The following is a 22,301-nucleotide window of genomic DNA, read 5'->3' as shown; positions in this document are numbered from 1 at the left end:
AATGTGATTGGTTGTGACTTTTTAAAAAATTTACACCACCTCTTCTATTCTCTAGAAAAGCAAAGGCTGAGAAGTGACTGAATAGAGGTCTTCAAAATTACAAAGGGGTTGGAGCAATGAGCTCAGATGTAGGGAGGATTTTTCCACCTGTGCAGGAGTCTGAACCAGGTGCCATAAAGAGAAGAGGGCGATGAGATTATTAATATGTGTAGTGTTAACTGGGACACGATGTCTGAAAGGTGGGTGAAATCAATTCAGTGGCAATCTTCAAGGGTCAATCAGACATACTTGAAAAGGAAAACAAAGTGCTGGGCTATGGCGACAGAGTGCGGAGAGTGGTCCTAATTGGATAACTCATTCAAGGAGATTAAATAACTCAAAAAGATAAGGGATGAAACCTGGAGTCTTTCTGGTCTATATGCTGACACTCTTGTGCAACATGATCGAGTGCCGAACTCTCGGCGGTGCTCCCTCAGGTGGAAGCAAAAAGATTCACCCCTCAACCAACATCACTGAAACAGAACATTTTGGTCATTATCACATTGTTGTTGTTAGGAGCTGGCTTTGAGCAAAATGACTCGCAGATTACAATGGTGACGATGCTTCAGAAGTACTTCATTGTAAAGTGCTTTTGGGAGACCCCAAATCATAAAAAGTAACACAAAAACCACGTTAAATGGAAGTCCTGTTTGTGTTCAGGTGGATTGCCATTACGCTATTTGAAAGAAAGCAGAGTGCTCTGGGTATATCAGTCAGTGATTTTGCTGTTTATGGGATCATGCTAATGGCTGCCTACATAATATGGTTATTCCATTTAAAATGATCCACTGTGAATTATCTTTGAGATGTTTTATATAAATATAAGTGTATTTTTCTTTAGATTTGGGCTGTACGTCCACCATCTCTGCAGTCAGACTGTAATACAAAGAGACAGTACTGCTCTCGGAGGGTTATGAAAGAATTACAGTATTTTAAAATCCACAATACTTGTACCTTGAAGTCATAAATGATCTCCCGTGCAAACAGCTTTCAAATTACATCTGGACAGTATGTCTGTAATATGTATCTGCAAAAGCTTTTGCCTCAGCAATTACGTTGGTGATAAAGGGATATTGACAATTTAATCTAATTTTTCTTTCAAGTTTAACAAAACATTTGGCTGAGTGAGTCTATCTATGGGCTAGTTTGAAGTCAACACAAAGACTTTGCTTTATCTGAAACCTCAAGTACTTCCCGGAAATTGCTTTGTCAGTAACTGTTACGTAGGGAAACCTGAGGGCCAATTTTCACACTGGAAAACCCCACAAACCCCTTGGAAATGAATGCCCAGTTAATTTGGGGGGGGGGGGGGGGGGGGTGGTTAGTCAAGGAAGTCCCCAATCTTTGAGAAGTACCCTGGGATCTTTCAACACCCACCCAAACTGCTGCATCAGGCAGCGGGGAACTTGGTTCAAGGGAGAGGAGCTCTGAAAATGCAACATTGCAGGTTCGGCTAAGGAGTGGTGGCATAGTGGCTATGTTGCTAAACCAGTAATCAGAGATAATGAGCTGAGGCCATGAATTCAATTTCTTCCACACCAGCTGCAGACTTTAAATTCAACTAACTAAATCCAGAATAAAAAGCGAGGAACAGTAATTGTGACCATGAATCTATTGAATTGTGGTTTACAAACTCATCTTGGTTCATTAATGGCCTTTATTGAAGGAAATTTGCTGTCCTTGATTGTGCGTCTGGAGTCATAAGCCAGACCAATGTGTTTAACTTTTAACTACCATTTGAAATGGCCCATCAGGTCACTCCATTGTCTGTCTGAAGGTGATGCAAGGGCCATTAGGGGTGGCCAATAAATCCTGGCCTTGCCAACAACCACATCCTGTGAATGAATGGTTTCATGGTCATTACTTGTAGATTTTTTATTGAATTCAAATTTGCCACGGTGGGATTTGAACCCAGGTACCTAGAGTATTAGGCTGGGTTTCAGGATTGCTAAGCCAGTGACAATACTACTACACCACCACCTCATCCAGCACAAAAGCATGCTCCGGTTGTTATATTATGGGTGTTTGCTGCATGTAAATTGGCTGTTTAGTTTCCTAATTTATAAAAGTCACTACACACCTAAAATGACTTGATTAGCGGTAAACTGTTTTGTGGGATTCTGAGGTGAAAGGTGCCATAGCAATGCATCCTTTGTACATTGCTCCCAAGTAAGACATCAAGCTCTTGAAATGAACTTGGACTCACGTGGGCTTACCAAGGAACATCTTGACAGTTCTCAATTTTGGCTCTAGTCCACAGATGTTCGTAGGGAGGACTTTGTAGGTTTGACTGGGAAGGATGTGTCCTTGCTGTTTCCAGGTGGTCTGTCCGGTTTTATTCTTCAACCCTTCAACACAATTCAGAGAATTGCTAGGCCATTTCAGAGGGCAATCAACATTGTGAGAGCTTTTTTGATTCTCTTCAATTCTGCCAACACCAAGTGACCACCGAGTGTCACAAACAATGGTCCTGTGACCTGCAGAGAGGAAAATGAAAATATCAGATTTCCATAAATAACTCATCTGTGGAGATTCTAGCTCTTGGCACGTAGCAGGATGTTGTGCTTCACGTTCGTGCCTCGTTTTTAGAACACTTTTTAAACTTCTGCACAGAGGTTAAACATCGAGAAATTAATCATTGTCAAACAATTGTCAACCACCGGGTCCCTGTGTTAAGCAGCTGTTGTTGAGACCTTCAGATTTTCCCCAAATTGTTTTATTTAATGTGAAATTGAGAAGCAAAGTTAAGGGCAAGTTTTAACTTGCTGTAGAGAAAGAAATTCTTATATTTTATTAAGTACCAATCTCTGACCTGCCTGTCCACAATTAATCAATTTTTCCTCTCACCTCTGTACCAGGTAATCCTTTACTCATTCGCAATCCCTTTATCTAAGTAACTCTCCTGTGTAACTTTTTAAAAAAAATCAGTACCCTGCCTTAATGTTCTCACAGCTTCTTCTGTTCTCACCGTTTTGAAGTAGAGAAAACTGTTCTTTAAGGACGTAAAAGCTGTTCCACTCCTTACAACAGCAATGGTTTGTATTTGTATATCGCCTTTAACATTATAAAACATTTCAAGGTGTTTCACAGAAGTGTTATAGATCAAAACTTGACACAGACCCACCAAAGGACATATTAGGACTGGTGAACAAAAGCTTGATCAAGGATGGGGGCTTTAAGGAGCTTCTTAAGAGAGGAGAGTGAGGTAGAGGGGTTTAGGGAAGGAATTCCTAAATTCAGGGCCTAGTCCCCGGATTATCTCATTGCTGTTTGTGGGGGCTTGCTGTGCACAGTTTGTTGCCATATTGCAACAGTGACTACACTTTAGAAAGAAAAAATATATTTCAGTTATGTGGATAGATTGGAGAAGAGATTGAGAAAGGATTTGATAGAGGTGATCAAAATCGTAAGTTTCTGGACTGAATAGATGGGAAGAAATGAATAGATGAGTCGAAAACCAGAGGGCAAGGATTTGAGGTAGTTGGCAAAGAAGCAATGGAAACATGAGGAAAAACATTTTTACACAGCCAGTGGTGAGGAATTGCTACATGCTGCCTCAGTGTGTGGTGGAGGCAGGTTCAATCGAGACATTCGAGAAGGAATTGAACTGTTATCTGGAAAGAATGAATGTGCAGGACTATGGGGTGCAGAACGAGGTGAATTGCTCCCTTGGAGGGCCAGCACATTTAAATTGGGGTGAATGGCCTCCTATGCTGTAACTATTCTACAGTTGAAGTGGGAGGCGAGGACAAGGGTATCTCATTCTGGGAGGGAGGGGAAGGAGTGAGAGCAGAAATATAGGAAATGGAATGGATACGGTTGAGGGTCCTGTCAAACATGGTGGAGGGTTTCCTAGGTTTAGAACCAAGGAAGTCATATTGTAAATGTTGGTATGGAAAGGTTGCTTCACAAAAAAAAACTTCATTGTTTCTGTCCAGCTCTTTGGGATGTCCGAAAGATGAGAAGTATTTTATAAATACAAGAGCTTCCTTTATTCAGGGACTGAACTCCTTAAACTCTCTCTTGCAACTCAACTTTTAAATTCTTAACCTTTTAATCATATTTTCTTGGCCTTACCCTCTCTTTCTCTGTAACCTCCCTGAGATCTGCCATTTGCTCCCTTTGGGGAGTATGGTAGTTTAATGGTAATGTCACCCTGGGGTAATGCTCTGGGGACATGGGTTCAAATCTCACTGCAGCAGCTGGTGGAGTTCAATTACAATCAATAAAATGGGGAATTGAAAGCTGGTCTCGGTAATGGTGAGCATGAAGCTATCATTGTTATTAAACTAGTTCACTAAAGGAAATCTGCCATCCTTACTTGGTCTGGACTACATGGACTTCAGATCCATGGTCAAGTGGCTGACTCTTAACTGCCCTCTGAAATGACCGGACAGCAAATACAGGCCTTGTCAGTGATGTCCACATCCCATGAAATAATTTTTAAAAGCAGTCTGGACCTTAAGCTCTGGAATTTCCTCCTTGGATCAAAAAAAACATAAGACATAGGAGCAGAATTAGGCCACTCGGCCCATCGAGTCTGCTCCACCATTCAATCATGGCTGATATTTTTCTCATCCCCATTCTCCTGCCTTTTCCCCATGACCCCTGATCCCCTTATTAATCGAGAACCTATCTATCTCTGTCTTAAAGACACTCAATGACCCGGCCTCCACAGCCTTCTGCGGCAAAGAGTTCCACAGATTCACCACCCTCTGGCTGAAGAAATTCCTCCTCATCTCTGTTTTAAAGGATTGTCCCTTTAGCCTGAGGTTGTGCCCTCTGGTTCTAGTTTTTCCTACTAGTGAAAACCTTTTAAACCCAACTGCACTTCCCACTTTGAGACAATTCTTAAAACCTATCTCTTTTGCCCAAACTTTAGGTCATTTTGAGCCCAAATGTTTCCTTATCTGACTTGGAGTCAACATTTTATAATAACGTTCCTGTGCTGCACTTTGGGACAATTTATTGCATTACAAGTGCCAGACGGCACGGTGATACAGTGGTTAGCACTGCTGCCCCTCAGCACCAGGGACCCGGGTTCAATCCCAGCCTCAAGTCACTGTTTGTGTGGAGTTTGCACATCTCCCCCTGTCTGCGTAGGTTTCCTTCGGTTACTCCGGTTTTCTCCCACAGTCCAAAGATGTGCGGGTTAGGTGGATTGGCCATGCTAAATTGCCCCTTAGTGTAAGGGGGATTAGCAGGCTAAACTTAAATACGTGGGGTTACAGGAATAGGGCCTGGGTGGGATTGTGGTCAGTGCAGACTCGATGGGCCGAATGGCCTCCTTCTGCACTGTAGGGATTTGGGAAAAATGCAAATTGTTTGTTGTTAAAAGATTCCAACCTATTTTTCTTTCCCATGTTTATTCTGTCATGAACTATAACTTTGGCCCAATTCCCCTTTTCTGTCCAGAAGTTGGTCCACCTGCTTCATTGCTTCCCTCCCTGACACCCGGAAGGAAACTCACCTACCAGGTTGTCTATAATCACCTGGATGATGGCACCCACGCTAATACCTGCCTGCTTGCACACACATAGGGCCTGATTTTACCAAAACGGGTGCGAAATCGCGGTAAAGTTGGGTGTCGGGCCTTTAACGCGATCTGCACCCGAATCTGAGCAGATCGCGGCTTTGCCGACACCCGATTTGGGCTCGGGTCCGGCCCGCACCCGAATCGGGCGGCAGGTCATTTTAAATGCATTTCAATCGACTTAATGAACCGCGCACCCAACTCTACCGCCAAATTCCACTTTACCGTCTTCTGGCCCAATCCGTGTCAGCGCTGTTACCGACCTGCAGAATAAAAGTCTGAAGTCGCCGCTGCAGCCTCCGAAGAGCGGGGTCAGAGACTGCAACGGCTCTCTGACCCAGGTCATCCTCTGGTCGGAGTGGGAGGGGGGTGTGACGTCTCATCCCGGGGGTGGGGGGGGGAAGAGGGGGTGTGACATCTCATCCTCTTGAGGGGGGCGGGAGGGAGGAGAGGGGGTGTGACGTCTCATCCTCTGGGGGGGGGGGGGGTGGGAGGGGAGGGGGTGTGATGTCTCATCCCCTGGGGGTGGGGGAGGAGAGGGGGTGTGACATGAAACAAAAAGCGGAGAGAGCGGCTCTCTGACGTTCATCCTCTGGCCGGGGTGGGGGAGGGGGAGAGAGGGGGTGTGATGTCTCATCCTCTGGTCGGGGGGATTCCGCTGCCTGTCTGTGGCCGATCCCTCCTGGCACCATCACTGGTTCACTACCAGCCACAGCCATCTCTCCCGCTCTCTTGCACCTGCAGGGAAGAGTAATCTGTGGCTGGTAGTGTCCCAGTGATGGTGCCAGGAGGGATCGGCCACAGACAGGCAGCGGAACCCCCTCCCGACCAGAGGATGAGACATCACACCCCCTCTCCTCCCCCCCGCAGGTGATGATACGTCACACCCCCTCTCCTCTCTCTCTCCCCCCCCCCCCACCACCCCACCCACTGCACCCCGGCCAGAGGATGAACGTCAGAGAGCCGCTCTCTCCGCTTTCTGCTTTTTGTTTCATGCCCGGGCGTGCTGTCAGATTTTTTTCGAACTGCGCATGCGCAGTTCAGAGCTCCGATCGGTCCGGCAGCGCTAAGCCCCGCCCACAGCGCGGATCGGGCCGGAGCTGGCAAAACGTGCATGGGCGCGGATCTATTTGACGCCCAGATCCAGCACTTCGACTCAAAATGGTAAAATTCCCCCCATAGACTGACTCTTAGTCTTGGCTCCAGTTGTATTTCCCTAGTTATGTAAATTTTTTGACCTCCTTCTAGAGTTGCTTATTACCATAATATAGTTTCCCAAGACACCACAGGAGTGATTATTGAATCAAATTTGACCTTTGAGCCACATGGGGATATTAGGGCAGATAACCAAAAACTTAGACAGTGAAGTTGGATTTAACAAGTGTCTTAAGGGAGAAGAGAGAGGAAGAGGCAGAGTGATTCAGGGAGGTAATTCCAAACTTTCAGATCATGGCATCTGAAGGTGCGGTTGTCAAATGATGGAGAAATGGAAATCCTGGTGCCCAAAAGGCCGGAATTGGAGGAGTACAGCTATCTCACGCAGGGACTTAAAAAGATGAAGCCATGTGAAAAGTTTAAACATGAGATGGTGCTCAACTGGAGCCAATGTAGATCAGAGAGAACAGGAGCGATGGGTAAATGGGACTTGCCTAGACTTAGGATGTGGGCAGCAGAGTTTTGAATGAGCTTAAGTTTAGATAGGATGGAAGATGGGACTCTTGCAAGATGTGCAGGTTAGACGGATTGGCCATGGTGAATGTGTGGGTTACAGGGACAGGGTGAGGGAGAGGGCCTGGGTCAGATACTCTGTCAGAGAGTCAGTGCAGACTCAATGGGCCGAATGGTCTCTTCTGCACTGTGCGGGTTTTTATGATTCTATGAAGAGAGTACAGGAACCAGGAAATTAAGAGGCAACATGGAAGCGGGTCTTTGGCAGCAGATGGTAAGAGCGGAGTTAGGCAATGTGTGGAAACAATTCTTTACACAAAGGGGAATGAAAATCTGGAATTCTCTGTCCCAAAGTCTGTTGGGGCTGGGAATTAATTGAATGGTAAAAATTGAGATTGGCAGACTTTTGTTAGGCAAGGATATTAAAGGTTACTGAACTGAGTTGAATAAATGGAGTTAAGATACAAATCAGCTGCGGTGTAATTGAATGATGGAACAAGTTCAAGGAAATGAAGCGACTTTTCCTCTGTTCCTAATGATTATTTCTAGAAACAAACAATTGATTTGTTCTCTGAGAAATTTCATTTCAAATCGGTGGTTTCCACAGCTAAAACAGCTGAAATGTGCAATGAGAGAAGTGACCCTTGGGAAATCCCTCTGAGGGGCCAGGATATAACTGGCAAGACAAGACCCATCCCTCTTCCTTTCAGGAAGAGAGAGAGCCCTTCATAAGAAGTCCAGGACTCATTGAAACCCACAGCGTCTGGAGAAATGTCTACTGGGAGAACAAAATCTGCTGTGTAACGAACTCCCAACTTCTGGAGAAGCCTCGTAGAGTTGTGAGCTTGGAGATAACCTGGGCATCAATATTATAGTGTGAATTTAATTTAAATAGTTTACCCCAGGACTATTCATTTAAAAATAGCTGACATTCCAAAAGGGACAAGATGAGAAAAATCTCTTCCCCAATTTTTACTTTATTTGTACTCATCCAGATTCTTGGTAGGTATTATTTATTTTACGATTTGAAATCTCAACCTAAATATTTGTGGACAAAACCTGTACTTATAAACTTAAAGGTAACTTTGGTGATTTAATTGTGAGAAACTTGAGAAAAATGTGTTTGAATTGTAGTTTTTACTGGGAGATGTTCAGGTGCAAATATGTACCATAATTCAATAAAACATTGATCACAGCTTTGGTATCTGCATGTTTTGAGAACAGTGTAAATTCACAGGGATGCTACCAGGAATGGAGGAATTGAGCATTGAGGAGACTGGAGATAGAGGGGCTATTTCCACTCGAGCACTTTGAGTTGGAAGGAAATCTTCTAATACAGGTTTTTAAAAAATATATATCAAGAGTTTTGAGGGAGAATGGGTTTCTACTAATTAGAGAGTCAACAATGAGAGGATCACCAATCTAAAACTCACAGAGGTGGAGGCTAGCGGTTATAGAAAGTGTATTTACAGAGGTACTATTTTTGGAGAATGGAATGATTAGATTCAGCAAGTCCTTGAGGTAGAGACCATTGCTACTTTCAAAGGAAAGTTAGATTATTTGTAACAATAGGATAGCGTCATTTTAGGGGCAACGAGACAAATACATGAATAGGATGGGAATGGAAGGATACTGACTCTAAGTGCGTACAGTTTTAGTTTAGGTAGCCATCATGATCGGCGCAGGCTTGGAGGGCCAAAGGGTCTGTTCCTGTGCTGTACTTTTCTTTCTTCTTTGTTCTATCACCTGGGGACCATGATGTGGAGATGCCGGCGTTGGACTGGGGTGAACACAGTAAGAAGTTTAACAACACCAGGTTAAAGTCCAACAGGTTTATTTGGTAGCAAAAGCCACACAAGCTTTCGGAGTTCCAAGCCCCTTCAGGTGAGTTACCTGAAGAAGGGGCTTAGAGCTCCAAAAGCTTGTGTGGCTTTTGCTACCAAATAAACCTGTTGGACTTTAACCTGGTGTTGTTAAACTTCTTACTGTATCACCTGGAGAGCAGGGCAGTGGGACCAGTTTGAGAATAGTCTAGCAAACACTTGCATAGGCATGGTGCCATGAATGACCACTGCCCCCCAGCCCTGAGTTTGAACCTTCTTTGGTTCAGTGGGTTAGATTTTCTGATAAATAAGCACAAGCTAAATGCGAGAAAATAAACCCGAGTGAACCCAAACCAACAAGAGTTTAATGTTTATTTAGTTATTAGTCACAAGTAGGCTTATATTAACACTGCAATGAAGTTGCTGTGAAAATTCCCTAGTCACCACAATCGAGCGCCTGTTCGGATACACTAAGGGACAATTTAGCATAGCCAATGCGCCTAACTAACCAACACATCGTTTGGACTGTGGGAAGAAACTGGAGCGCCCGGAGGAAACCCACGCAGACACGGGGAGAATGTGCAGACTCCGCACAGACAATGACCGAAGCAGGGAATGAACCTGGGTCCCTGGCACTGTGAGGCAGCAGTGCTAACCACAGTGCCACCGTGCCGCCCTGCAGTACCTATAGTGTTGAGCTTCCTCTGCACTCCCGTCAAACACCCCAGTGACATTTTTGTAGAACCCTGTGGTTTATTGACTAACTCAATATATTCTTTGTTCGCCAGTTCTTGTGACAGGGAAAGAAGAGGTTCTACTCATTACCCCGAAAGTTCCTGTTGTAAGGATTGGTGAGAGAGTGGAGCTGATGTGTGAGTCTTCCTGCCAAAGTGGTCAACCAAGGTGGGAGAAAACCATTGACTCAACACCCGGAAAAGTGACTTCTTCCAGTTCAAAGTCGGTTTTACAAATCAACAAGGTGCTGGATATATACGAGGATGAATACACGTGCATCATCAAGTGTGAAGGAAAATTCTTCAAGAGCAAGGTCTTTCTCGCAGTTTACTGTAAGTGACAGAGAGGTCAGTAAATGAGAGAGAAACATCAAAGCAGTGTGTCTCGGGCAGAAATTTGTCTTGGCTTGTTACATTCTCACCTGTGCTATTTGTTCCCTGTTCTACGTGCCCCCCATTATATATCATTATGCAAAGCTATGAGTCACACAGAGAAAAACACACACACGAGATGAAGCAAAAAGGCAGATAGAGACCGAGAGACAAACAGAAAATAGAATGGCTGCTGGAGATCTGAAATAAAAACAATCATAGAAAAATTACTGTGTAGAAAGAGGCCATTCAGCCCATCATGTTTGCAACAGCCAAAGAAGAGAGAAAAGAAACTAGCCGCTCATTTTAATCTCATTTTTCAGCACCTGGTCCATCGCCTTGCATGTTCCAACAATTAAGATGCAGACGCAGGAACCTATTCAATGAGTTGAGTGTTTCAGCCTCAAACACTAATTCAGGCAGTGAATTGCAGACACCCACCATCCTCTGGGTGAGAAAGTTTCTCCTCTTGTCCCTTCTCATCCTTCTACCAATCATTTTAACTCTTATGTACCCTGGTAACTGACCCCTCAGTTAACAGTAGCAAGTCTTTCCTGTCTACCCTTTCTCAGTCGCTCATAATTTTGTACACCTCAGGTCACCCTCCAGCCTCCTCTGTCTAAGGAAAACAACCCTAGTCTATCCAATCTCTCCCCATTGCTGAAAATTTAAAGCCCTGGCAACATTCTTGTAAATCTCCTCTGCACTCTCTCCAGAGCAGTTATGTCCTTCCTGTTAGGTGGTGTCCAGAATTATGCACAAAAATTCCATTGTGGCATAACCGGTGTTTTATACAGTTCCATCATTCCTTCCCTGATTTTTGTATTGAATATCTCGCCCAATAAAGGAAAGTGTTCCAAATGCTATCTTAACCACCTTGTCCACCTGTCCTGCCACCTTCAGGGACCTGTGGACATGCACTCTCGCTTCCTCAACCCCTCTCAATATCTTCCCGTTTGTTGAGAATTCCCTTGCTTTATTTGCCCTTCCCAAATGCATCACCTCACACTTTTCCAGATTGAATTCCATTTGCCATTTCTCTGTCCACTCAACCAGACCATTGATATTATTCTGGAGTTGACAGCTGTCCTCTTCACTATAAACTACATGGCAACATTTTGTGTCATCTGCTAATTTTCCAATCACGCCACTCACATTTTAGTTTAAAGTGATCAGCACTGCTGCTTCACAGCGCCAGGGACCTGGGTTCGATTCCCGGCTTGGATCGCTGTCTGTGCGGAGTTTGCACGTTCTCCCTGTGTCTGTGTGGGTTTCCTCCGGGTGCTCTGGTTTCCTCCCACAGTCCAAAAGACAGGCAGGTTAGGGTGCATTGGCCATGCTAAATTCACCCTCTGTGTAACCGAACAGGCGCCGGAGTGTGGCGACTAGGTGATTTTCACAGTAACTTCATTGCAGTGTTAATGTAAGCCTACTTGCGACACTAATAAATAAAACTTAAATCATTAATATATGCAACAATAGCAAGGATCTCAACACTGAGCCCTGTGGGACACCACTGGAAACCATTTTCCACCCATAAAAATATCCATCAACTGTTACCCTTTGTTTCCTGTCACTGAACCAATACTGGTTCCAACTCGCCACTTTCCCCTGTATCCAATGGGATCTCACCTTTCTGATCATTCTACCATAAGGCACCTTGTCAATGGTCTTCCTGAACCCCATGTAAACAGCAACCATTGGACTAACCCCATCAATCCTCCTTGTTACTTCCTCAAAAAAATTAAGTTAGTGTCAGGGTATGAAATCAGAAATCCCAAAGTAATTATGAAGTTAGACTAGACCCCAACTGTTTGTTATTTTGGCATTAATGTGAGGATAAGATGTTTCATTCCAGGCGCGATTCTACTGACAAACTGGGAAGCTTTTATCAAAATAAACTTTATTTAACACAGTTTAACTACAACAAATGAACTAGCTTAACATTTACCATTTGAAATACTTGAACATGACAAGATACAATTCTTAACTGCTAGCCTATCCCCATGAGTTCCACTTAAAGCAATATTCCTCTTATAGACTTAAAATCCCCTCTTCAAAATCAGTTAGCAAAACATAAGCTTATGTTCCTGTACCTGTTAACAGTCCGAGAGCTTTTTGAAAACCTCTGGGGAGATTGTTTCAGAGAGGGCCATCTCTTTTAAACAGCTCCGGTCAGCAACTGCTCTTCTTTTTAAAAATGAAACTGAAACACCGTCTTTCCTACAAGCTTAGCTCCGCCCATTAACACATGACTCTCTCTGTCAATCACCCTAATCAAAACCTACCCTGAACCCCAAGGGAAACCTAAGTAAACAAAAATGCATTCATTCTGTTTAGACAAACACACCGTTACCTAAAATCAGTCGTTATCCTGCATTCTCAACATTTGAGCTGCCTGTTAGCCAGAGAATCCCTACAGTGCAGAAGGAGGCCATTCGGCCCATCAAGTCTGCACTGACTCTCTGACAGAGTATCTTACCCAGGGCCATCACCCTGCTCTATCCCATGGCTAATCCATCTAACCTACACATCTTGGGCAATTAAGGGGCAATTTAGCATGGACAATCCACCTAACCTGCACATCTTTGGAGTGTGGGAGGAAACCGGAGCACCCGGAGGAAACCCACGCAGACACGGGGACAACACCCAAACTCCACACAGACAGTATTCCACGGTTGGAATTGAACCCAGGTCCCTGGTGCTGAGAGGCAGCAGTGCTAACCACTGTGCCACCGTGCCGGTACTGCATAAACCAGAGCTGACTTTTAAACATACCCCTTACAAGAAACATGATAAAAATACATTTCCTAAAGGCATAGTATCATCACAATTAGTAAGACATGACCTTTCCCTAACAAAACCATGCTGACTATCCCTGATCAATCCGTGCCTTTGTAAGTGACAGTTTATCCTGTTTCTCAGAATTGTTTCCAATAATTTTCCCACCATTGAAGTCAGACTGACAGGCCTATTGTTTTCTGGCCTATCCTTATACCCATTTTAAATAATGTTACAACATTCAAAGACCTTCAGTCATAGAGTCATAGAATCTACGGCATGGAGACAGGCCCTTCGGCCCAAAGTAGTCCATGCTGACCAAAATGCCTATCTAAACGAACCCCATTTGCCTGCATTTGGCCCATATCCCTCTAAACTTTTTCTATCCATGTATTTGTCCAAATGCCTTTTAAATGTTGTCAATGTCCCTGCCTCAACCACTTCCTCCGGCAGCTCATTCCACACACGCACCACCCTCTGTAAAAAAAAAAAGTTGCTCCTCAGATTCCCATTAATTCTTTCCCCTCTTAAACCTAGTTCTCGATTCCCCAACCCTGGAAAAAAGACTGAGTGCATTCACCCTATCCATGCCTCTCATAATCCTATACACCTCTAGAAGATCACCCCTCAGTCTCCTATGCTCCAAAGAAAAATGTCCTCACCTGTCCAATCACTCCCTATAACTCAGTCCCTTGAGTCCTGGCAATATCCTCTGGTCCTCTGGGACTTCGCCTGTATCTAGTGAGCATTGGAGAATAATTCTCAGAGCATCCATTATTTCCTTCCTGGCTTCCTTCAACAACTTGGGTTACAATCCATCTGGCCCTGGTGATTTAGCCTTTGAGCGTACCAGTCCTTCCAGAAAATGCTGGAAATACTCGAGGTCTGGAAGCATCTGTGAAGAGAGAGAAACAGAGTTAATGTTTCAGGTGGATAATCTTTCATTAGAATGTAGACCAGGGACTGGCAGAGGGAGAGTAAGGCAGTCGAAGTAATGGATACACAGGAACATGATGTGGAGATGCCAGCGTTGGACTGGGGTAAACACAGTAAGAAGTCTCACAACACCAGGTTAAAGTCCAACAGGTTTATTTGGTAGCAAAAGCCACTAGCTTTCGGAGTGCTTCTCCTTCGTCAGGTAAGTGGGAGTTCTGTTCACAAACAGGGCATACAAAGACACAAACTCTACGTATTAAAGACTTGATTACCTGTAAAGACTCGCATTCCAACCATTATTTTGTAAATTGAGTTTGTGTCTTTATATGCCCTGTTTGTGAACAAAACTCCCACTTACCTGACGAAGGAGCAGCGCTCCGAAAGCTAGTGGCTTTTGCTACCAAATAAACCTGTTGGACTTTTACCTGGTGTTGTGAGACTTCTTACTGCACAGGAACAGACAGAAGTTAGAAAGAAAGAAGAGAAAGGTGCAGACACAGAGAAAGAGATAGAGAAAGACGTGCAGAAAGAGTGATATTGAGAGAGAGGTACAAAGTGAGAGAGAAAGGAGGGGACCGCAATAAGGGTCACAGCAATAATTTCAGTAACATGGAGGTGGTTACGTTTGATGCATGGGGACTTTGATATTTCTTTCTTTCAGCATTCCCACACAATCCCATGGTGGAATTACGCTCACTCAATCCAGTTTCCGGGCAAACCGTGACCCTGGTGTGTTTGGGGCGAGATCTTTACCCTTGCGACAAGATCGATGTTCTTTGGTATCAGAACTTCGAGCTGCTCAGATGTGAGAGACAAACACCGATTTGGAATGAAACCAATGTCGCTACATGCAACGTAACCTCTCAGCTAGTCTACACGACGAACACTGGAAACAGAGACCTCACATTCACCTGTGAGATTCAACTGGGTCTGACCAGAGGTGGATTGAGAAGCAAGAACAGTTCACTGGAGATGCATCTAAACAGTGAGTCACTCTGGACTGGCCCTTTGAATTCCAAAACTAGGAACAAATACAAGATAGTTAACAAAAAACATCCAAAAAGGAAATAATACATTTATTTCAAAATCCTTTGAGAAGGAAATTAGAACATAGAACAGTACAGCACAGAACAGGCCCTTCGGCCCACGATGTTGTGCCGACCTTCATCTGAAACCAAGATCAAGCTATCCCACTCCCTATCATCCTGGTGTGCTCCATGTGCCTATCCAATAACCGCTTAAATGTTCCTAAAGTGTCTGACTCCACTATCACTGCAGGCAGTCCATTCCACACCCCAACCACTCTCTGCGTAAAGAACCTACCTCTGATATCCTTCCTATATCTCCAACCATGAACCCTATAGTTATGCCCCCTTGTAATAGCTCCATCCACCCGAGGAAATAGTCTTTGAACGTTCACTCTATCTATCCCCTTCATCATTTTATACACCTCTATTAAGTCTCCCCTCAGCCTCCTCCGCTCCAGAAAGAACAGCCCTAGCTCCCTCAACCTTTCCTCATAAGACCTACCCTCCAAACTATACAGCATCCTGGTAAATCTCCTCTGCACTCTTTCCAGCGCTTCCACATCCTTCTTATAGTGAGGTGACCAGAACTGCACACAATATTCCAAATGTGGTCTCACCAAGGTCCTGTACAGTTGCTGCATAACTCCACGGCTCTTAAACTCCAACCCCCTGTTAATAAAAGCTAACACACTATAGGCCTTCTTCACAGCTCTATCCACTTGAGTGGCAACCTTTAGAGATCTGTGGATATGGACCCCAAGATCTCTCTGTTCCTCCACAGTCTTCAGAACCCTACCTTTGACCCTGTAATCCACATTTAAATTAGTCCTACCAAAATGAATCACCTCACATTTATCAGGGTTAAACTCCATTTGCCATTTTTCAGCCCAGCTTTGTATCCTATCTATGTCTCTTTGCAGCCTACAACAGCCCTCCACCTCATCCACTACTCCACCAATCTTGGTGTCATCAGCAAATTTACTGATCCACCCTTCAGCCCCCTCCTCTAAGTCATTAATAAAAATCACAAAGAGCAGAGGACCAAGCACTGATCCCTGTGGCACTCCGCTAGCAACCTGCCTCCAGTCCGAAAATTTTCCATCCACCACCACCCTCTGTCTTCGATCAGATAGCCAGTTACCTATCCAATCGGCCAACTTTCCCTCTATCCCCACACCTCCTTACTTTCATCATAAGCCGACCATGGGGGACCTTATCAAACGCCTTACTAAAATCCACGTACATGACATCAACTGCCCTATCTTCATCAACACACTTAGTTACCTCCTCAAAATATTCAATCAAATTTGTGAGGCACGACTTGCCCTTCACGAATCCGTGCTGACTATCCCGGATTAATCCGCATCTTTCTAAATGGTCATAAATCCCATCCCTAAGGACCTTTTCCATCAATTTACCAACCACCGAAGTAAGACTAACCGGTCTATAATTACCAGGGTCATTTCTATTCCCTTTCTTAAACAGAGGAACAACATTCGCCACTCTCCAGTCCTCTGGCACCATCCCCGTGGACAGTGAGGACCCAAAGATCAAAGCCAAAGGCTCTGCAATCTCATCCCTTGCCTCCCAAAGAATCCTAGGATATATTTCATCAGGCCCAGGGCACTTATCGACCTTCAGTTTATTCAAAACTGCCAGTACATCCTCCCTCCGAACATCTATTTCCTCCAGCCTATTAGCCTGTAACACCTTCTCTTCCTCAAAAACATGGCCCCTCTCCTTGGTGAACACTGAAGAAAAGTATTCATTCATCACCTCGCCTATCTCTACTGACTCCATACACAAGTTCCCACTACTGTCCTTGACCGGCCCTAACCTCACCCTGGTCATCCTTTTATTCCTCACATAAGAACATAAGAAATAGGAGCAGGAGTAGGCCATCTGGCCCTTCGAGCCTGCCCCGCCATTCAACAAGATCATGGCTGATCTGAAGCGAATCAGTTCCACTTACCCGCCTGCTCCCCATATCCCCTAATTCCCTTATCGATCAGAAAACTATCTACCCGTGATTTAAACATATTCAACGAGGAAGCCTCCACCACTTCAATGGGCAGAGAATTCCAGAGATTCACTACCCTCTGAGAGAAGAAGTTCCCCCTCAACTCTGTTCTGAACTGGCCCCCCCTTATTTTGAGGCTGTGCCCTCTAGTTCTAAGTGGAAAAAATCTCTCCACCTCGACCCTATCCAGCCCCTTCATTATCTTATATGTCTCTATAAGATCACCCCTCATCCTTCTAAACTCCAACGAGTACAGACCAAATCTGTTTAATCTCTCCTCATAAGCTACACCCCTCATCTCCGGTATCAACCTGGTGAACCTTCTCTGCACTCCCTCCAAGGCTAATATATCCTTTCGCAAATAAGGGGACCAAAACTGCACACAGTACTCCAGTTGCGGCCTCACCAGTGCCTTGTACAGTTGCAGCAAGACCTCCCTGCTTTTCTATTCTATCCCCCTCGCGATAAAGGCCAACATTCCATTCGCCTTCTTGATCACCTGCTGCACCTGCAGACTGAGTTTTTGCGATTCGTGCACAAGGACCCCCAGGTCCCTCTGCACAGTCGCACGATGTAATTTTTCTCCATTTAAATAATATTCCAATTTACTATTATTTCTTCCAAAGTGGATAACCTCACACTTGCTAACGTTATATTCCATCTGCCAGATCCTCGCCCACTCGCTCAGCCTATCCAAATCTCTCTGCAGACTTTCCGCGTCCTCCACGCAATTCGCTTTCCCACTCACCTTCGTGTCATCAGCAAACTTGAATACCCTACATTCAGTCCCCTCCTCCAGATCATCTATGTAAATGGTAAACAATTGAGACCCCAGCACCGATCCCTGCGGCACGCCACTGGTCACCAACTGCCAACCAGAAAAGCACCCATTTATCCCAACTCTCTGCTTCCTGTTAGATAGCCAATCCCCAATCCACGCCAACACCTTACCCCTAACTCCGTGTACCCCAATCTTCTGCAACAACCTTTTGTGAGGCACCTTATCGAACGCCTTCTGGAAATCTAAAAACACCACATCCACCGGTTCCCCTCTGTCAACCGCACTAGTGACATCTTCATAAAAGTCCAGTAGATTCGTCAAACACGACTTTCCCTTCATGAATCCATGCTGCGTCTGCTTGATCGAACCATTCTTATTCAGGTGCTCTGTTATTTCCTCTTTAATAATGGACTCTAGCATCTTCCCAACTACCGACATTAAGCTAACCGGCCTGTAGTTACCCGCCTTTTGTCTACTTCCTTTTTTAAACAGCGGCGTAACAGTAGCTGTTTTCCAGTCAGCCGGCACTACCCCAGAGTCCAGCGAATTTTGATAAATTACTACTAACACATCTGCTATTACCTCAGCCATTTCTTTCAGTACCCTGGGATGCATTCCATCCGGGCCCGGGGACTTGTCTACCTTCAGTCCTTTTAGTCTACCAAGCACCACCTCCTTAGTAACAGTAATTGTATTAAGGACCTCACCTCCCACCAACTCTCGATCTCTAATATTCGGCAAACTATTTGTGTCTTCCACCGTGAAGACCGACACAAAGAACTTATTTAAAGTCTCAGCCATTTCCTCGTTTTCCACTATTAAATCCCCCCTCTCATCTTCCAAGGGTCCAACATTCACTCTAGCCACTCTATTCCTTTTTATATACTTGTAAAAACTTTTACTATCATTTTTTATATTTTGAGCTAGTTTAGTTTCATAATCTGTCTTTCCTTTCTTAATCGCTTTCTTAGTCGTTCTTTGTTTTTCTTTAAAGCTTTCCCAATCCACTAATTCTCCACTATTTTTGGCCACTCTGTACGCATCTGATTTTATTTTAATACTCTCCTTTATTTCCTTCGTTATCCACGTCCGGTTATCCTTTTTCTTACAGTCCTTTATCACTGGAATATATTTTTGCTGAGTACTTAAAAAAATCTCCTTGAAAATCCTCCACTGTTCCTCAGCTGTCCTACCTACCAGTCTGCTCGCCCAGTCTACATTAGCCAATTCCACCCTCATCCTATCGTACTCCCCTCTGTTCAAGCAGAGGACACTGGTTTGGGACCCTACTTTCTCACCCTCCATCTGTATCAGAAATTCCACCATATTATGATCACTCATCCCAAGAGGATCCTTCACAAGAAGATCCTTAATCCTACCTGTCTCATTGCACAGAACCAGATCCAAGATAGCTCGCTCTCTCGTAGGTTCTGTAACATACTGTTCAATGAAACAATCCCGACAGCATTCCAAGAACTCTTCCTCAAGCCCTCCACGTCCAATTTGAGTCGACCAATCAATATGTAGGTTAAAATCCCCCATGATTATTGCCGTTCCACTTTTGCACGCATCCATTATTTGCTTGTTTATAGCCCTCCCCACCTCTAGGTTATTATTTGGGGGCCTATAGACCACACCTACCAGTGTCTTTCTCCCCCTACTATTCCTTATCTCCACCCACAACGATTCCACGTTTTGCTCCTTAGAGCCTATGTCGTCTCTCACTACATAAGAGTAAAAAGCCTTGCGGTTTTCCTTGATCCGACCTGCCAAGGACTTCTCATTAGATTGAGAAAAGGATTATCGTAGAATCCTTACAGTGCAGAAGAGGCCATTCAGCCCATCGTGTTTGCACCGACAGAGCATCTTACCCAGGCCCCCCTCCCCCCACCATATCCCAGTAACCCAACACATTTATCATGCCAATTTCCCTAATCTACACATCTTGGGACACAAAGGGGCAATTTAGCATGGCCAAACCTGTACATTTTTGGACTGTGGGAGGAAACTGGAGCCCCTGGAGGAAACCCACGCAGACACGGGGAGAATGTGCGGAGTCCGCACAGACAGTGACCCGAGGCTGGAATTGAACCCGGGTCCCTGGCGCTGTGAGGCAGCAGTGCTAACCATTGTGCCACCATGCCACGCAATTAGAAAGATATATTGAAAGGTTGAGACGGGGCAGCTGGAATGGGAGGAGGTTCATGTGGAGCATAAATATCAGCAGAGTAGTTGGGCTGAATGTCCTGTTTCTATATAATCCAAATATCTAGTTTGAGCTTTTAAAGGCGTATGAATGATTTGATAAAGTATTGTGTCCAACTGTGGACACCACACTTCAGGAAGGATGGCAACGCCTTGGGAGTTGTGCAAAGGAGATTTTTATTTTATACTTTCATGTCCTCCATCCCTAATTGACCCTGGGCTCGCAAATCCACTTCAGAGCGCAGAGGGAAGTTAAAAATCAACCACATTGCTGTGGCTCTGGAGTCACATGTAGGCCAGACCAGGTAAGGACGGCAGATTTCCTTCCCTAAAGGACATTAGTGAACCAGATGGGTTTTTCCAACAATTGATGATAGTTGTCAGGGTCACCAATACTGAGACTGGCTTTTATAATCCCAGATCTATTAATTGAATTTAAATTTCACCAGTTGCTGTGGTGGGATTTGAACCTGGGTCCCCAGAGCATAAGTCTGGGCCTTTGGATTATGAGTTCTTTAAAATAGATCCCCAATAGTGAGATTCTCTCATTTAAATAGATCTAAATAGATAAGGTCGAATTAAGGAAGTTGTTTCCACTGGCGGGTGAAACTAGAACTAGGGGGAATGGCCTCAAAATAAGGGGGAGCAGATTTAGGACTGAGTTGAGGAGGAACTTCTTCACACAAAGGGTTGTGAATCTGTGGAATTCCCTGCCCAGTGAAGCAGTTGAGGCTACCTCATTGAATGTTTTTAAGGCAAAGATAGATTTTTGAACAGTAAAGGAACGAAGGGCAAGCGGGTGGGTAAGTGGAACTGAGTCCACGAAAAGATCAGCCATGATCTTATTGAATGGCGGAACAGGCTCGAGGGGCCAGATGGCCTACTCCTGCTCCTAGTTCTTATGTTCTTATCCCTAATAGTGAGATTCCTTTGTTTAAGTAGATCCCTAACAATGGGATTCCCTCATTAAAAAGGTTTTGTGATAATGAGAGTATTTTAAATGTTCTTTATGAATTCTCTCATTTCAGAGTGTCTCTGAGTTTTTAATTGTGTCTCTGTCGTGAGTCCTAATTGAAATACTTTCTGTTAAATCTAGCTGGACTCTACAACACCCGGATTGAACCAACTCACACAGTGAAACAAACAGGACAGCCGCTGTCAATACGGTGCAGTGGAGCGGGTGACCCGGTCCCTGCCATCACCTGGAGGAAAGCTGACTCAGGACGTAGGAGGCCATCCCACTGGAACATCACCCGGGGAAGTGGCCATTCCACGCTGTATATTAACGAGCTGGAACCTCAGGATGGAGGAGTTTACACTTGTGATATCAGCAATGGCATAAACAGCACCCAACACCAGAGTTCAGTAGTTATTTGGTGTGAGTGTCTCTATCTCATCAGAAAATAACGGAAGCAGGCCATTCAGCCCATTGTACCAATGCCAGCCCTTTGAGAGAGAGATCCAATTAGCCCCTTTGCTTCCCAAACAGTCCTTGGTATTTATCCAATTCCAGTTTGAAAGTTACTCCTGCAAGGCGCTCTCACCGATTTGGAGTGCAGTGCCCCCCCCCCCCCCCTCCCCACCCCCCTGCCAGGGTGGAATGTGGGCACACTGCGCACTATATTACATCCTCCGCACTCCTTAAAGGGACACTGCATTGCAGACTTAGAATCAATCAATGTGCTTAAGTGGAAATTTTCTTAGAAGGAGAGGATATCCAAAGAGGACAAGACAGGGTAGACGTAGGAAGGATGTTCCCGACGGTGTCCAGAATCAGGGGTCACAGTCTGAGGATACAGGGTAGACTATTTAGGACGGAGATTAGGAGACATTTCTTCACCCAGGGTGGTGAGTCTGTGGAATTCATTACGACAGGAAATAGTTGCTGCCAATACATTGAATGTATTCAAGAGGCGGCTAAATATAGCACTTGGGGTGAATGGGATTAAAGGTTATGGGGAGAAAGCAGGATTAGGCTGTTGAGTTGGACGATCAGCCATGATTGTGATGAATGGCGGAGCAGGCTCGAAGGGCTGAATGGCCTCCTGTTGCTCCTATCTTTTATGTTTCTATGTGCGGGTTAGGTGGATTGGCCATGCTAAATTGACCCTTAGTGTCAGGGGGATTGGCAGGTTAAATACATGGGGTTATGGGGATAGGGCCTGGGTGGGAATGTTGCCAGTGCAGGCTCAATGGCCGGATGGCCTCCCTTTGCACAGTAGGGATTCTATGATATTATCAAATTTGATTGAATTTTTTGAGGAGGTAACTAGGTGTGTTGATGAAGGTAGGGCGGTTGATGTCATATACATGGATTTTAGTAAGGCGTTTGATAAGGTCCCCCATGGTCGGCTTATGATGAAAGTAAGGAGGTGTGGGAT

General features: G+C 44.8%; 1 long non-coding RNA gene across 1 annotated transcript in view; it reads right to left on the bottom strand.

The window, feature by feature from the left end:
* Positions 1–28: 28 nt before the first annotated feature.
* LOC144479641 (uncharacterized) overlaps positions 29–22,301 on the bottom strand; it is a 49,186-nt gene continuing 26,913 nt past the window's right edge. Inside the window, exons 2-4 of the long non-coding RNA XR_013495547.1 lie at positions 14,798–14,907; positions 13,613–13,845; positions 29–2,516 (exon numbers count right to left, since the gene is read on the bottom strand). This is a non-coding gene — a long non-coding RNA (uncharacterized LOC144479641). The remainder of the gene's footprint in view (positions 2,517–13,612; positions 13,846–14,797; positions 14,908–22,301) is intronic.

Source organism: Mustelus asterias, chromosome 26 (assembly GCF_964213995.1).
Source record: "Mustelus asterias chromosome 26, sMusAst1.hap1.1, whole genome shotgun sequence".
NCBI classification, from domain to species: Eukaryota; Metazoa; Chordata; class Chondrichthyes; order Carcharhiniformes; family Triakidae; genus Mustelus; species Mustelus asterias.
This window is presented reverse-complemented; position numbering and strand designations above follow the sequence as displayed.